Source organism: Styela clava, chromosome 5 (assembly GCF_964204865.1).
Source record: "Styela clava chromosome 5, kaStyClav1.hap1.2, whole genome shotgun sequence".
NCBI lineage: Eukaryota > Metazoa > Chordata > Ascidiacea > Stolidobranchia > Styelidae > Styela > Styela clava.
In genome coordinates, this window is record NC_135254.1 from 2,884,023 (window position 1) to 2,897,993 (window position 13,971).

Genomic DNA, 13,971 nt, shown 5'->3' on the forward strand with positions numbered 1-13,971 from the left:
CGAGGACATCATTAATGACGTGCACGATATTTTTATGATCCAAGCCTTGAAAATATTTTTAAGAGTCAAACCAGAAAATAAGATTGAAAATCACAGGTTAACTATTGTGTTTCCCTGAGAAGTTTAGAAAAACCCAAAATACCACTTTTCCCAACCAAGGTGGAATTTCTTGATATGGACAGGAACTTTGTATTTGGTGTAGTATTACTTATTTTCTTTATTATTAGTATAATACTGATTTCATTAGCTATGACATTATGAACTACTTAAAGTGTAGAAAAAGCTGGAGTGTGACTTGTGCACAACAATAAGAATATATTAAAGCTAATTTACATATAAACATTACATAATATGGGATTAGTTAGCAAGTTTTCTTATTTGCTTTAGATACATGGTATTTTAAACCTTTAAAAAAAAATTAATAAAACAATTAACTTTCCTAACCCTGGGATTTAAAAAAATGTTGATACTTTTGGTGCTCGATAAACTTCATCATCTGTTGTCGGTACTTGGCAATGATAAGTTTCAATGCGTTCTGGTGATCGGTAAAATTTTGTCTCAATTTATTGTTTTCATGTTGGAGAGATCGGATCGCAATATATTCTTGCTACCTTGAAATAAAAATGCAAATTTATTTACCACATGAGATTTTATGCAATTTATTCACAGTGCAATTTGGTACTACTGTAGTATGCGAACCAAGATGGCGAACACGAGAACATACTACAGGAGTACCTGCATTTTATTTCATGCAGAATGCAAAAACTTTTGATTTGATCAAGGTTTTTATTTCTGATTTCTGAGCAAGACAGTAGACAGGCACCCATGAAACATTCGCTTGATACTAGGCTGATTGGGGCTGATCTAGAAGTTCAAACCAGTCCATTATCGCAGTGTGTAATGTCTTGCTATTGCCTCATCTGACTAATCCTTACTTAGGATTAGCTCACTGGTGGGCCAATAATATGATAAAACCACAAAAAAAGTATATGAATGCAAGGTTTTCATATTCAAAATTTCAATATCCTGAATCAGACCCAACTATGATAGATTAGAATAGGAAAAGAAAGGTTGGACAATAACAGTACAGAACCTAAAACGGGAGAAAAGAAAGAAATTCACATTAATTGCAAGGTTATTGATCCGATTGATTTAGTTGTTTCAGCCAGAACATTTTGGACAAATTTCTTTGAACCATTTAAATTTTATTTTCATTGCATTAATTATTTGGTGCTCCCGAAGTATGCGAACCAAGATGGCGGACATCGGAACGTAACATGGGTAACAGGTTAGGGTTAGGCCATAATTTTTTTCCAATTTTCCTTATTTTAGTCCTATTATCAGTTCGAAGACTAGCCAAGAGCCTCCCGTAGTATTTATACCTAAAATTATGGCCTAACCCTAACATAGTACACATATAATATTCCGATGTCCGCCATCTTGGTTCGCATACTTCGGGAGCCCCAATTATTTAGTTTCAAGTGTTTGTCTTGGAATGTCACAAATACAAAGAGTGAAAACAAGAGTTAGAAATCTTGATATAAAACATCTTTCATACCCGAGACTAGAGTCTGTGTCCAGCAGCTTTATTCATTTCAATCGAATTTTTTTGATATGTGCTCCAGGCTGAGTTGAAAGCAGTTTTGGAAACCTCCATAGTCCTGGAATGGAGAGAATAATAATAAGAAATATATCTCAGTATCTTGAACTTCTTGTTTTCGAACTCCCGACACAGTCACTTTAATTGATACAAATCAGGGGGCATTGAAATAAAATATTGATTTTATTACAGTATCAACATTAAATTACTATAAGTCTTCAAGTACCGTACAAGTTTTACATTTCATGCACATTTGATCCATACTACCCAAAAACCAGGCCATGGGATTCCGATTGGCATACAATTTAATCAAAATTGTTATTTAGGTTTGGCGAAAAACAAACTGTATTTCCATAATATTCTGTACTACAACCCATGTCTGCAAGTTGTAAACCTTCTTGCAGTAACAAATATTTTATGTATTTTTATTAGAACCATTAAAATATTATAGACTACCTTCAATCTTGTGACCAAATATCAAGCGTCAGCATGGAATTAATTACTTGATGATAACTTTTCTTTTCCTGGTCCCGGTACAAAAAAGGAAGCTGACGGCTCTTGTGTGTTACCAGTATATTCCTTTTTGGATTCACCTGCTTTGTCAGATATAAAATATTTTTCTAACAAATTCGCTTGCCAAGTTGATAATTTTGACAGTAGGCCTACCGGTACCGGTATCTGTTAAAATACGGTACCGAAAATATTTCCCTAAAGCTAAATCGGCGAACTCGTTCAAAAACATCTCTGGGTATCTCTATCGCCCCTGATGGTGATACCGTCGCCATAAGAATCGGCAGTGATCACCCATAGATATTACATAACAACAAGATGGCAAGCACCGTACTTTTACGCAACCCCGTGCAACTAACTTGTCCCACTATGGCGTCATATGGACGCCATTTTCGATGATTCGGCTCGGGTAGTGTAACGCAAACAAGCCTAATTTTAGTTATTTTAAAAGGCTATTGGGGCAGATTTAAATCAGTAGTTATATTTCGAGGGCGCAGAAATCCGTTAGGACGTCTCAATCAGTATCGAACCCAATACGGGGCACTTACATTACCAACCCACGCCGCTCGGTAACAAACATAATATAGACGCAACGCACGGTTAGCAAAGTTCATTTCGATTTTCCGTAACACTAAAACAAATATATAGGCAATGCAAGTCAACACACACATATAGCCTACGGAAAATCGGGAACGTAGGCAAAATCTAATACTATTCAAGACCTGATGATGCTAGCTCTACCAACCGTCCCGGGACAGTCCCGGAATCGACGTCTGGCCTCCCGGTTGTCCGGAATTTACTGATAACCAAGGCGTCCTGATGGCGCAACAAATCCTCCATGTTGATTTTTCCATTGGGATAGTAGACACCAGAGTTGGATCAATTGTAATTGATTTAGTTAATTACAGTTTTTCATGTAATTGTAATGTAATGGAGGCATTTTCATTCTGTCTAATTGTAATTTGCTAAAATTTTCGCTCAATTACACTACACAATTAGACTAAACTTAGTATTTTGAAAATGGATGAACATCAAACAAACTCTCCCAAAAACTGTGTTGTACCACTTCCTGCACCATTGTCAGAGTTTTTTTTTACACCTTTGAGCAGCACTGAGGCATGCTGTTATACCAAAATGTTATATTTATAAATGTAATTTGATAAATTTTTCGACAGTAAATGCGACTGTAGGTAAATATTGATGTCAATGTTACATTATAAATTCGCCCTTTTTAGACACTCTAGCTGCATAATTGAATTGTAAACGTTCTTACCAATGGCAGTACAACGAGAAAGAGAGATTTAATATTTTGTCAACCAAATAATACAGGCATCAATGAAACAGCCACAGCATATAAACAGTTTTGGTATGGACAGGAGGGAGCGATACGACCATACGGTCATCGAAATCAGCTCCCACCATATACGCTGATGTGATTGAGATTAACACTGAAAGATGACCAGTGGCAAAACTTGAACTATTACGATAATATTTTTACAATAAAATTTGCGAACAAAATGAGGGGATCCTTAGGTAAAAGCAATATAATAAATTTGTGTTTTTAAAACAAAAAAACGTCGGGGGTGTCCGGTGTTGCATTCGTTAAATAAAACAATCTAAAGAGGCCAGAATAATGTGATGGAAATTCTTACCTACCTGATTAATAAATTTAATGGGGTTTGGACGATAATAATCAAGAAAAAATAATAAGCTGGCTATATATACAAAGTGGATCAGGGAATGGATGTGAATGTGTGATGAGAATGTGTCTGAACGTGAAAAATAATAAAGTGCAACTCAGTGGTAGGCTTACATACACATTACTGAAAAAACTAACACAGTGGATAGGGCAAGAGGAATTTTATTCATAGGTTTGTCATAATCTGAAAATGTTTAAAAAATGCATGAACTTTATATATATATGTTTGGGATTTTTACAAACTTGCACGCCAAAAATGTTAATACTTATCAATAAGTTTTAGCAGATGGGTTTTGAAAACGTTTCTGACTCACACAAGAGGGTCAATCAATAGGAAAATTCAATAATTCACATCTTGCGAATCGTGTTTACAAAACGAAGCAATGATCATCATAGGAATAGTGAACGTTTTTATTCAAATATTTGGTGTTACAGTACGATTCATGAAACCATCATAAACGAACTGATCCTACTGATAGTTCAGAGCAATTTGGAAACATTTTAATTCACCAAAAATAGAATAATATTATCAAATAACAAAGATCTGAGAAAAGAACCATTCAATTGATTAACAATAGCAGGTAAATACCTAAATATAAAAGACATGGAAAAGAAGTGCTATTCGATTGACCAACAATAGAATTTTCAACAATTAAATAACAAAGACATGAAAAAGTCTACATTAATTGAAACTCCCGCAGTATGTGTACCAGGTTAAAGCTAGGCCCAATTTATATTCCAACTTTCCTTATCTTAGTTCCATTACGAGATCGGGACTGCCCATGTCAGCCAAGCGATGGTGCCTACATATGAGTGCCTATTGACTGCCATATGAGTGCCTACCTCATTGCATCGAGTAGAAATTATGCAAAATAGGGCTATCCGTGCTATTACTAACGCTGGATATAGGTCGAAACTAGACCCCCACTATTATAACATGAAAATAGTCAAAATGGCAGATATATATAAAATTGAGATACTGAAAATCATGCACCAGCATCACAATAATAAATTGCCTGTTGCATTCACTAAATATTTTGTTAAGCAAAGCAGTATCCACTCGTATGCAACTCGATCTTCTGCCAATAGCTCATATTATGTTTCTCGTTACTCTTCAAGTCATACACAAAACAGTATCAAATGCATCGGTGTGAAACTATGGAACACACTGCCTAATTCAATTCGTTCCAAAAATTATAACTTATTTAAACAAATGTTGAAAAATCTTCACCTTGATGCTTATATATGTCAGTAATTTCCCAGTTGTTATACCATTTAGGCTTGTTGTCAGGTTTACCCCTTTCTTCGAAATCATAAAATATATATGTCAGTATGTTGTCTTCATGTGCTCTATGTAATAATTCAACAAAGCTGCAATGCTACTAGCATTGCCAATACTGCAGTATCAATTCTCATATCTATTGATGTATAATCTTAAATTTTATGAACCTCTGAAAGCACTAAATCAATATTAATGATAACACTTTACACTTACAGACTTGGGCATGTGGCTCTGCCATTACATGAATGCATAAGTCTGTACAGCTGTTAGTACGTTAATCTAAAGGCATATTATTGAATATTTTTAATATTATTATCTTATCATACATGCCTTTTCATCTCACATTATTTAGTGTTGCTTAATTCCTCTGTCGATATAATCATTTCACTTGTCAAATTTGAATATTATTAATGTCTCTTTAACTCATATAACGAAATTCTCCCCTTTTCTGGTTGCTAACTAGTAACTACGCTATACGGCGTCATGTTAGTCATAAATTTCTTTGTTGATTTTACGCTCACCCGAGCATGATTATATAAAGCAGAACTGACTTATTCAGTCACTCTTTCCCGATTGACTTGCATCATATTTACTTTTTATTTCCTGAATTAAATTCGCTCAGCAAGTCATGATGATATCATCCAATCCATATCTTTTTTTTTTTTTACATTTATTTAACGTCATCTGTTCATCAATAAATCAACACGGTGTCGTTGACACGATGACTTTTGCAGTCTTTCGCGGCTCCGCGTCAATTGCGATATATTGTATGCATGTATACTTCAGTCTTCAATTGATTTTTGTATTATCATTATAATTGTTTAATTGCGTACAATATTTCATGCACGACGAAATAAAACGTCTGAGTCTATTCGTCTCTACATTCGAAATGATTTGAAATACATTGTCCGCAAAGATATTACTATAATGTGCGAAAAGGAGAAGGTTTTTGAATCTATATTCATTGACATATCATTGGAAAATAAAACGCGGTACTATTTATAGATCACCACTAACTGATGAATTGAACAATGCTAACTTTCGGAATCTCTTGTCCCAAGTTCTCTCAAAGATGAACAGGTTGAATTATAATTATATAAATGGGTGACTTCAACTATAATCTTTTTGATGAGTCCAATAGCCTATCTGTTGATATTATGCACAACCTGGCCTATTATTCTCTGATAAACTGCCCCACCCGGATAACTTCAAGTTCTGCTACCTGTATAGACCACATCTGAACAAACGTATATGATAAAAAAATTAACAGTGTTGTTTTAGCAGAATGTATTTCTGATCATCTGCCAATTGTACAATGCTCTCTTCTAGAAAAGCAAATTCGGACCAGAATTGAAACGCTTTATCGCCAGTTTACTTCGCCCAACTTGAATACTTTTATGAATGAACTGAATTCTATTGATATTGATGACTTCAGCAGCATCCAGGATCCCAACACTTGCTTTGACATTTTTTTTTATAAATTCTCCACTGCTTACTCACAATCTTTTCCTTACAAAAAACAGACAAACAGATCAAACAAACCTTGGTATGATACTGAGTTACGCAAACTCAACAAAGTCAAACGAAAACTTAATGAAAAATTAATAAACAATAAAAACATAAATGACAAGCACAAATTACAGTTCAATGAATGCACGACCCTTTATACTCGATTGCTCCACAAAAATAAATCAAATTATTACAAATCTAAATTTGTTTCTCACAAAGGCAACATCAAGGCAGTGTGGAAAACAATTAATGAACTTATTGGTAAAAATAAAACAAATTCTTGTCCTTTGATTGGACTTGATTGCAGTAATACACAAATTGCAAATGAATTTAATGAACACTTTTCCGAAGTGGCCCAAAGCCTGCTCGACTGTATGCCACAGCCAGCTGGCTGCGACAAAAATTACATTTCATACCTTGGGAAGCAAGAATCCTCATCCATGTTCTTAAGGCCAACTACATCATTAGAAATAAAAAATATCATACGCGATATGAAGCCCAAGTCAAGTTTTGGAATCGATGGTATTCCATTCAAAATATTGAAATATGTTCCAGAACATATTATTGATATCCTGACATATATATTTAATCTTTCACTATCTAGTGGATTATTCATTAAAAGTTTCAAGACATCCAAAGTTCTTCCTCTCTTTAAAAAGGGTAGTGTTTCAGATCTTGGAAACAATAGACCTATTAGTCTTTTACCATCATTTTCTAAGATTCTTGAAAATATAATGTATAGTAGAATGTCAAACTACTTTCAAACTATCAATGTATTCTACTCGCATCAATTTGGTTTCCGCAAGCATCCCTCCAGTGCTATGGCTGCTAATGTTTTGATACACAAACTGACCAAGGCGTTTGAATGCAAACAACATGCAATTGGAATATTTCTTGATATCTCAAAAGCTTTTGACACCATTGACCATTCCATCCTCTTTAAGTAAGCTCTATCAATATGGAATTAGAGGCGTCCCATTCAATTGGATCAGGAGCTACCTTCAAGACAGGAAGCAAATTGTGAAATATGACAACTCATTCTCTACAAATATTTGTGTCATGAAGCACGGAGTTCCACAAGGATCTTTACTTGGCCCATTATTTTTTCTAGCTTACATTAATGACATGTCCAGGTGTCTGAAATCCTCTGAGTCGATCATGTTTGCTGATGACACTGACTTGATTTTTCATGGGAAAAACCTTGAAGATATATTCACAGTTGCAAACCAAGAACTAACCAACATTCATAGCTGGATGTTAGTTAATAAATTATCTCTTAATGCTAACAAAACTAAATTTGTATTATTCCATCCAAGCAAGCATAAAAGTGTGAGTTGTTCAAAAAAACTACTGCTCAGTGGCAATGAAATTGAAAGAGTGAAAGAAATAAAATTTCTAGGAGTTATCTTTGATGAAAATCTGTCATGGAAATCACAACTAATGCATGTTATTGGTAAAACAAAAAGAAACCTAACAGTTTCTGCCAAAGTATCCCAGTGTGTTGATCAATCAGCTCTACTAGCAATGTTTCAATCATTACTACTTAGCCATATTCGATATTATTGTTTAGTCTGGCTTCATGGTAATAAAACACTTGTCTCAAAACTGCAGAGTATTTGTAATAATTTTTTAAGAATAATTTTTGGTAAAAGAAAACGTGAAAGTGTAGACCCTTACTTCAAATCACTAAAGATACTTAAGGTTGAAGATATGATGAAATTTGAAATATTATCCCTAGCTTACGACTTCCATAATAATGCGCTGCCCAATTGCTTTAATGACATACTTGTCAAAAATACCTCCAATCGAAGAAGTAGTTTTGGTTTATTCGTACCTTTCATGAGTAAATCTGTGAGTCAGCATTTCTTGTCTTTTACTGGACCCAAACTTTGGAATTCTCTTCCCTTAAATTTAAAGACGTTAAAGTCCGAAAAATCTTTTCAAAAACAAGTCAAGTCTCATTTGGTTTCCAAATATTAAAAATTACTACTGGTGGTACTCGATGACAAAAACTTGGGACACTCCACACTTGCACATTATTGTTTTAATGAAAATGTTGAACAGCTATAATAATATTGTTATATCTTGCCATGGCTTGGCCAGACCTAGTCCAGCACCAAAGAAATGGTATTGTGACATGCATGAGTATATATTTTTTAAATATATAGGTAGCTAACGTACCCGGATGATATTTTCTTCAAATAACTGCACACACTCTATCACTTCACTCGTTTTTTTACCTTTTTCTAGCCGTGATTTCCTTATCATACACGCTTGGTCTTATATTTGAGTGGTGGTATAGGGGTTGTAGATAGTATAATATAGTTCCTGCAAGGTTACTAATTATTGCAACTAGGCGAGTAGTAGAGCTATGTTGGATTCTCCCCTTCAGATTTTAATTTGCTGTGGGTCATTGTAATTGGATGTGGTTTTTATATCATTTATGTATGCATGCATTTTATGTTAGGGCATGGTATTGGTGTTTGAGTTGACTTGTTGGCCAATGTATAGATAGTAAAATTTTGTGTGTTTTTTGCATGGTGTGATAAATTTTTCTCTGTCCCAAGCAGAATGTCATCATAGATCTATCCATCGCTATATAATGACAATACATCCCATTTATTTGAACAATTTTGTTTTGCCTGTATAAAATAGTTCAGCGCGTTCCCCTTCACCCAATCATTGAAACCACTGCTCGCAGTTTTATTTTTTGTTTTTCCGGTTACTTCAAAGTAATTAAATGAAGTAAAACACATAAGGAAAAAATCAAACAAAGACCCCGATATCCTGTGAAATAACAACCTTATTCCTATATCCTTGTCTGAAATCAATACCCAAGAATGAAAAACCTCACTTACACCCTTTACTTTACTAAATTATAATAATTTTACTGTTACCGGTAACTTTAATTACTTATTACAATCTGGATGATAATTTGGCAAAAATAGGCTCTAATTTGGGGAATGAAATGGTCTCGCCCACCTCTTCATGCACCCAATTCTGGCAACTTCGGTTGGGCAACTTGGCATTTGACTCCAACTATAATCAGCTGGACAATATGTTTTCAATAGAATCTTCCTTTTATGTTTTAATTAACGATTAGAAGATCGATTAATTTGGCAATGACAACCATTACAAAAATATCAATATGGTGTGGCAAATAATTTTTTTTCTTTTCTAGTATTTATTTATTTTTTTTTGTTTACTGTATAGTATACCCTAAATTTATCGCGTTTTATTCTTACTTAAATAACTTCAGTTTTTATTGATTTGTTTTTATCTGTCAAATAAATTGTTATGCTGATTCTGGAGTCGAAATAAACTTATACCTATAAATGTGAGTAAAATGGATTTTTGATTTTTTTTAGGACATTTTACTCATAAAGTTTGTTGCCCACCGTTCTTTTGTATTTCAACTTGTGACTATTAAAAATCTTTGTCCAAAGTAGTTGGCAAGTTTCTGATGGTATTTTATTTTGTTTTTAAACTTTCAGACTTGCATATATTTTTCATGGAATCATAGTGTTCGCCCCTCATAAATCTAATCTTTTTGTATAGTCTTCCATTGTTTGCGAATATTACCCCTAATTACTGAATAAGTCTTAGTAATGTAAAAAATTTGCTTTATTGTCTGTAAACTTTAATTCTGTGTAGGATTATAAATTGTTTATTTGAAGAAATATTTTCAATGGGGGAGTTTTTTTACTGTGTGGGAATTCGTTGAGAACCCCAGAATTATTACCGGTAGTTCCTTGTTTTCTGCTTGATTCAAAACAGCTGTAAGAGTGCTGGGAAAGTGGGTAGTTGTAAGTGGTTATAAATCTCTTTTTAGCTATTTTCTGTTTTACTTACATTTTTCCTGAACTGGTGTATTTATATTACTATATTTGTTGTTATTATAAATGACCTTGATGAGCTGGATCATAAATCATATGGCGAACCATGTTCAGTTATTTTGTCACCAGTCTGCCAGTACAGCTGTACAGTCACGGTTAATCCAACTTTGGTATGGAATACTGGCATTGTTTATTGAACTAATTGATTGCTTAAAATGTATGGATTGATTAGTAAAACAAGCTGTACAGATCAGCAATTACAGAATTATGAGATCTACCCTGTAATAACAGAAAGACTAGCAGTTCTCTTGCATATACTAGGAATGGTACAAAACCCAAAAATGTTTGCATCATGTATGCTACAGTTAGGCCGTGTCCGAATACCGCTGATAAAAACGAATTTCCTGCAGTATTACATTTTAACATAGATAAAATACTTCGATAAAGTACATGACTATGACCTGGTAGACTATTTGATTTTTTTCATTACCAAAATAATGCAAGCCAGCCCCTCATAACCAAATAAAAATTGTTTGCAAATGTGATTGTTGCATATGCATGAACTAACATAGAAAACTGTTGCCGGCCAAACTTTGTTGCACATTATTAAATTGAAAAGCAGATAATGTTATTTTAAAAAACTTATAAACATATCAGAGAATTAGTGAACAACAGGATATTTAAAAAGTCCAAGATTGTGCTCAGTAAATCAATTTGTATGACAAATTCAACATCCATATTATTCTTCAGATTCAGTATATTGAAATATTGGCAGCGCTGCGGTGTGTCTCATCATGCTAAGTGTTAGGAATATGTTCTGATTACTCTGCGTGGGTTCGCAGGTTTGAATCCCATGTGGAGATAGTTATGTGCAAGAGGATTGCTGGACTCCTCGCTGCTGTGGGATGGTTCTTGTAACCGCTGGTTGGTTACGGCTTCATCCACCATCAAGTCCGTGCTTCCGAAAACAAATAACTAGCTAATCCCATACCCGACATGGAATGGTAACCAGATGAGAGGCTGTGGATCGCCCTATGGTTAAGCCGTCCTATCGGCTTTCCTCTTCCCGGGATCAATATGTAAATCATATCCTATAGCTTGGTATGAGCAAGCAAACTGGAGAAACGTTGATAACAATTTGTGGGCAACTACAAAAAAATGCCACTTCTGCAACACAGAATTTTCTAGGAAATATGAGCAACGGTCTAACTCCAGTTTTGTATTAGGTAACTGTAGTCGATAGATACTCTAAGTAGATAGATACATAGCTTCCATTGGTAGTAGGTATATCCTATATTTTGTGGGCAGTTGAGCGGGATTTATATAACACCTGGGTTGTGTTATCACTCTCAAAGTGTTGACAATTTTCATTGAAATCTGCTATATTGTTGCTGCTAGAACACAGGTAAAAATTCACACACTATCAAAATACAATTGACTGCATTTTGCTTCAGTTATATTGCTCTGAGACAGTGGTTCCCAATTTTCTATGGCTCATGGCCCCCTTTCGGAGGTTTTTAGCACTAATGGCCCCTCTGTTTATCATTTCAGGGGTATTTATAGTGTTATTATTATTGGTAGATTTCAAATCCCATTATGCTTAATTAATTCATGCTCAACTATGTGAAACACCTTGTGAAATAACCATATAAGGCAATGAAACTAGTAAGAATGGGGAGTTTTCCTGTGAAGGCAAATGGGAAATCAATTCTGCGCCTTCCTCCGACCGCTCTGTATCCCCCGGTTTGGAGCCGCTGCAGTAAATACTTTGGTGTGAGATAAATATTTTTTGATTCCAGGATACAATGAGTGGCAAGGATACCAATTATCCAAAATCAATATGAGTGACAGAACCTAGTTTGAATTGAATTTAGCGCTGTTGTCTGAACCTTTCAATTTATAGACTAATAGCGTAAAACTGATTTGATATAAAATATTACCTGTAGCAGAATACGTAAACAGCTTTTAAAGTGTACCAATTTGTGCATGTAATTACAGCATCAGGAAATTATCATATGCACTGGAAGTCATAGCAGAGTATGTTATGTATATCTCATTGTGATTTTTGATTTGGTAAATTATTTAGTACTATATCGTCACATATAAGCCTAGTTTAGAACTACAGAAAAGTTGCCAAAATAGTGGGTTGGCTTATACATGCATAACTCTGATTGCACTCAAACAAAAAGACATTATGCTAACTTAATTCAATTCTGCAACAATTTGCTGTGATAGTAGGTGCATACGGCGTGTTACAATTTGCAGCGTCGGCTCATATGAGTTTTTTTTTTGTAAATTCACCCTTTTATGGGCGATTTTAGGGGGTTTGCTTATATACGAGGATATATGTATATATTTGACTTAATTATACCAGGGAAGAGACATCAGCTATACGGAAAATTTGCATTGACAAATTCACATACTTTCCTACCAAATCCCTTTTAATATAAACCAAGTTTATTAGCCTATTCAGAATTTAAATTTGTATGAATACACAGTAAACTTTTTAGGGACTTGGAGAATATTATTAGTACCTGCTAAGTTTAGTCTGGTGTAGAACTTCTAAATTTCAACTTTGTTAGAATTCTGTTCAAAAAATGGTCCGCACTTTGAGCCAAATTATATGCCAGAGTTTATTTTGTTAGATTATAATGAAATTAGTGATTGCTATATTTTTCCTGTTTGCCATAGCCTTTCCCATTTACACTTTCAAAGTTATAGCCACATTGTAGTACATAAGCCAGAGTTATAATAGTGGTCGCGCTCGAAGACTGCAACAACCAGCGAACTCAACTTATTCTTCTTATTAAAAAAAAAATTACATATGACATTTAATGTGACACTGTCTTGTTGCTAATTCTAGTTCTCTACTTGTTCTTTGTAATATTCATTTTGGAAAATAATTGTTCACACATATACATACTTCCAAACCACGAAGTAAAATTTTTTATAAAAATCAAGCAGTTATGCATCTCTCGAATAGAATATAAATTTTATTTCCTTATTGCATTGCATCTCAAGGGGCTTCATTTACATATTTTCTACGCTATTGAAACCCTGCACTTAGCATCAACTTTTCTGCGTGTTGCCATTTGTCTAATTATCTGGCCCGCGGGCCATAGGTTGCAGACCCATGGGCTACGCAAACTACCTCACGGCGGGGAGTAGTCCAGCAACCCTCTAGCGTGTGATTATCGCCCACAGAATTCAAACCTGGGAACACGCGCAGGGTACACCAATCAAATGTACGATGCACCAGCCGTCGAACAAAAACAGGTTTTGCAAAATTGTTCCCTCTATTGCCCCCTTCGACTTTTTCGTCCTCTTCTGTATCGCTTTCGCCAATCGGGCGCGATATCGCCTACTCTGGGAACAGCTGATCTAGAGAAATACTTATTATTAACTTATTAGCGCAATAATTCGTTGTCGTTTGTGAGCTGAACTAGTAAAGTTGAAGCTAATTTGTAATAGATAAACGTGTGATTGTGCATTTTATCCTTGATAAAAAACCAAACTAATATTTTTAGATCTTAGT

At 34.6% G+C, this 13,971-nt stretch overlaps 1 long non-coding RNA gene across 1 annotated transcript in view; it reads right to left on the bottom strand.

Annotated features, from left to right (window-relative positions):
• LOC144422714 (uncharacterized) overlaps positions 1-2,308 on the bottom strand; it is a 41,472-nt gene extending 39,164 nt beyond the window's left edge. Inside the window, exons 1-2 of the long non-coding RNA XR_013475337.1 lie at positions 2,057-2,308; positions 1,559-1,661 (exon numbers count right to left, since the gene is read on the bottom strand). This is a non-coding gene — a long non-coding RNA (uncharacterized LOC144422714). The remainder of the gene's footprint in view (positions 1-1,558; positions 1,662-2,056) is intronic.
• Between the last annotated feature and the right edge of the window lie 11,663 nt (positions 2,309-13,971).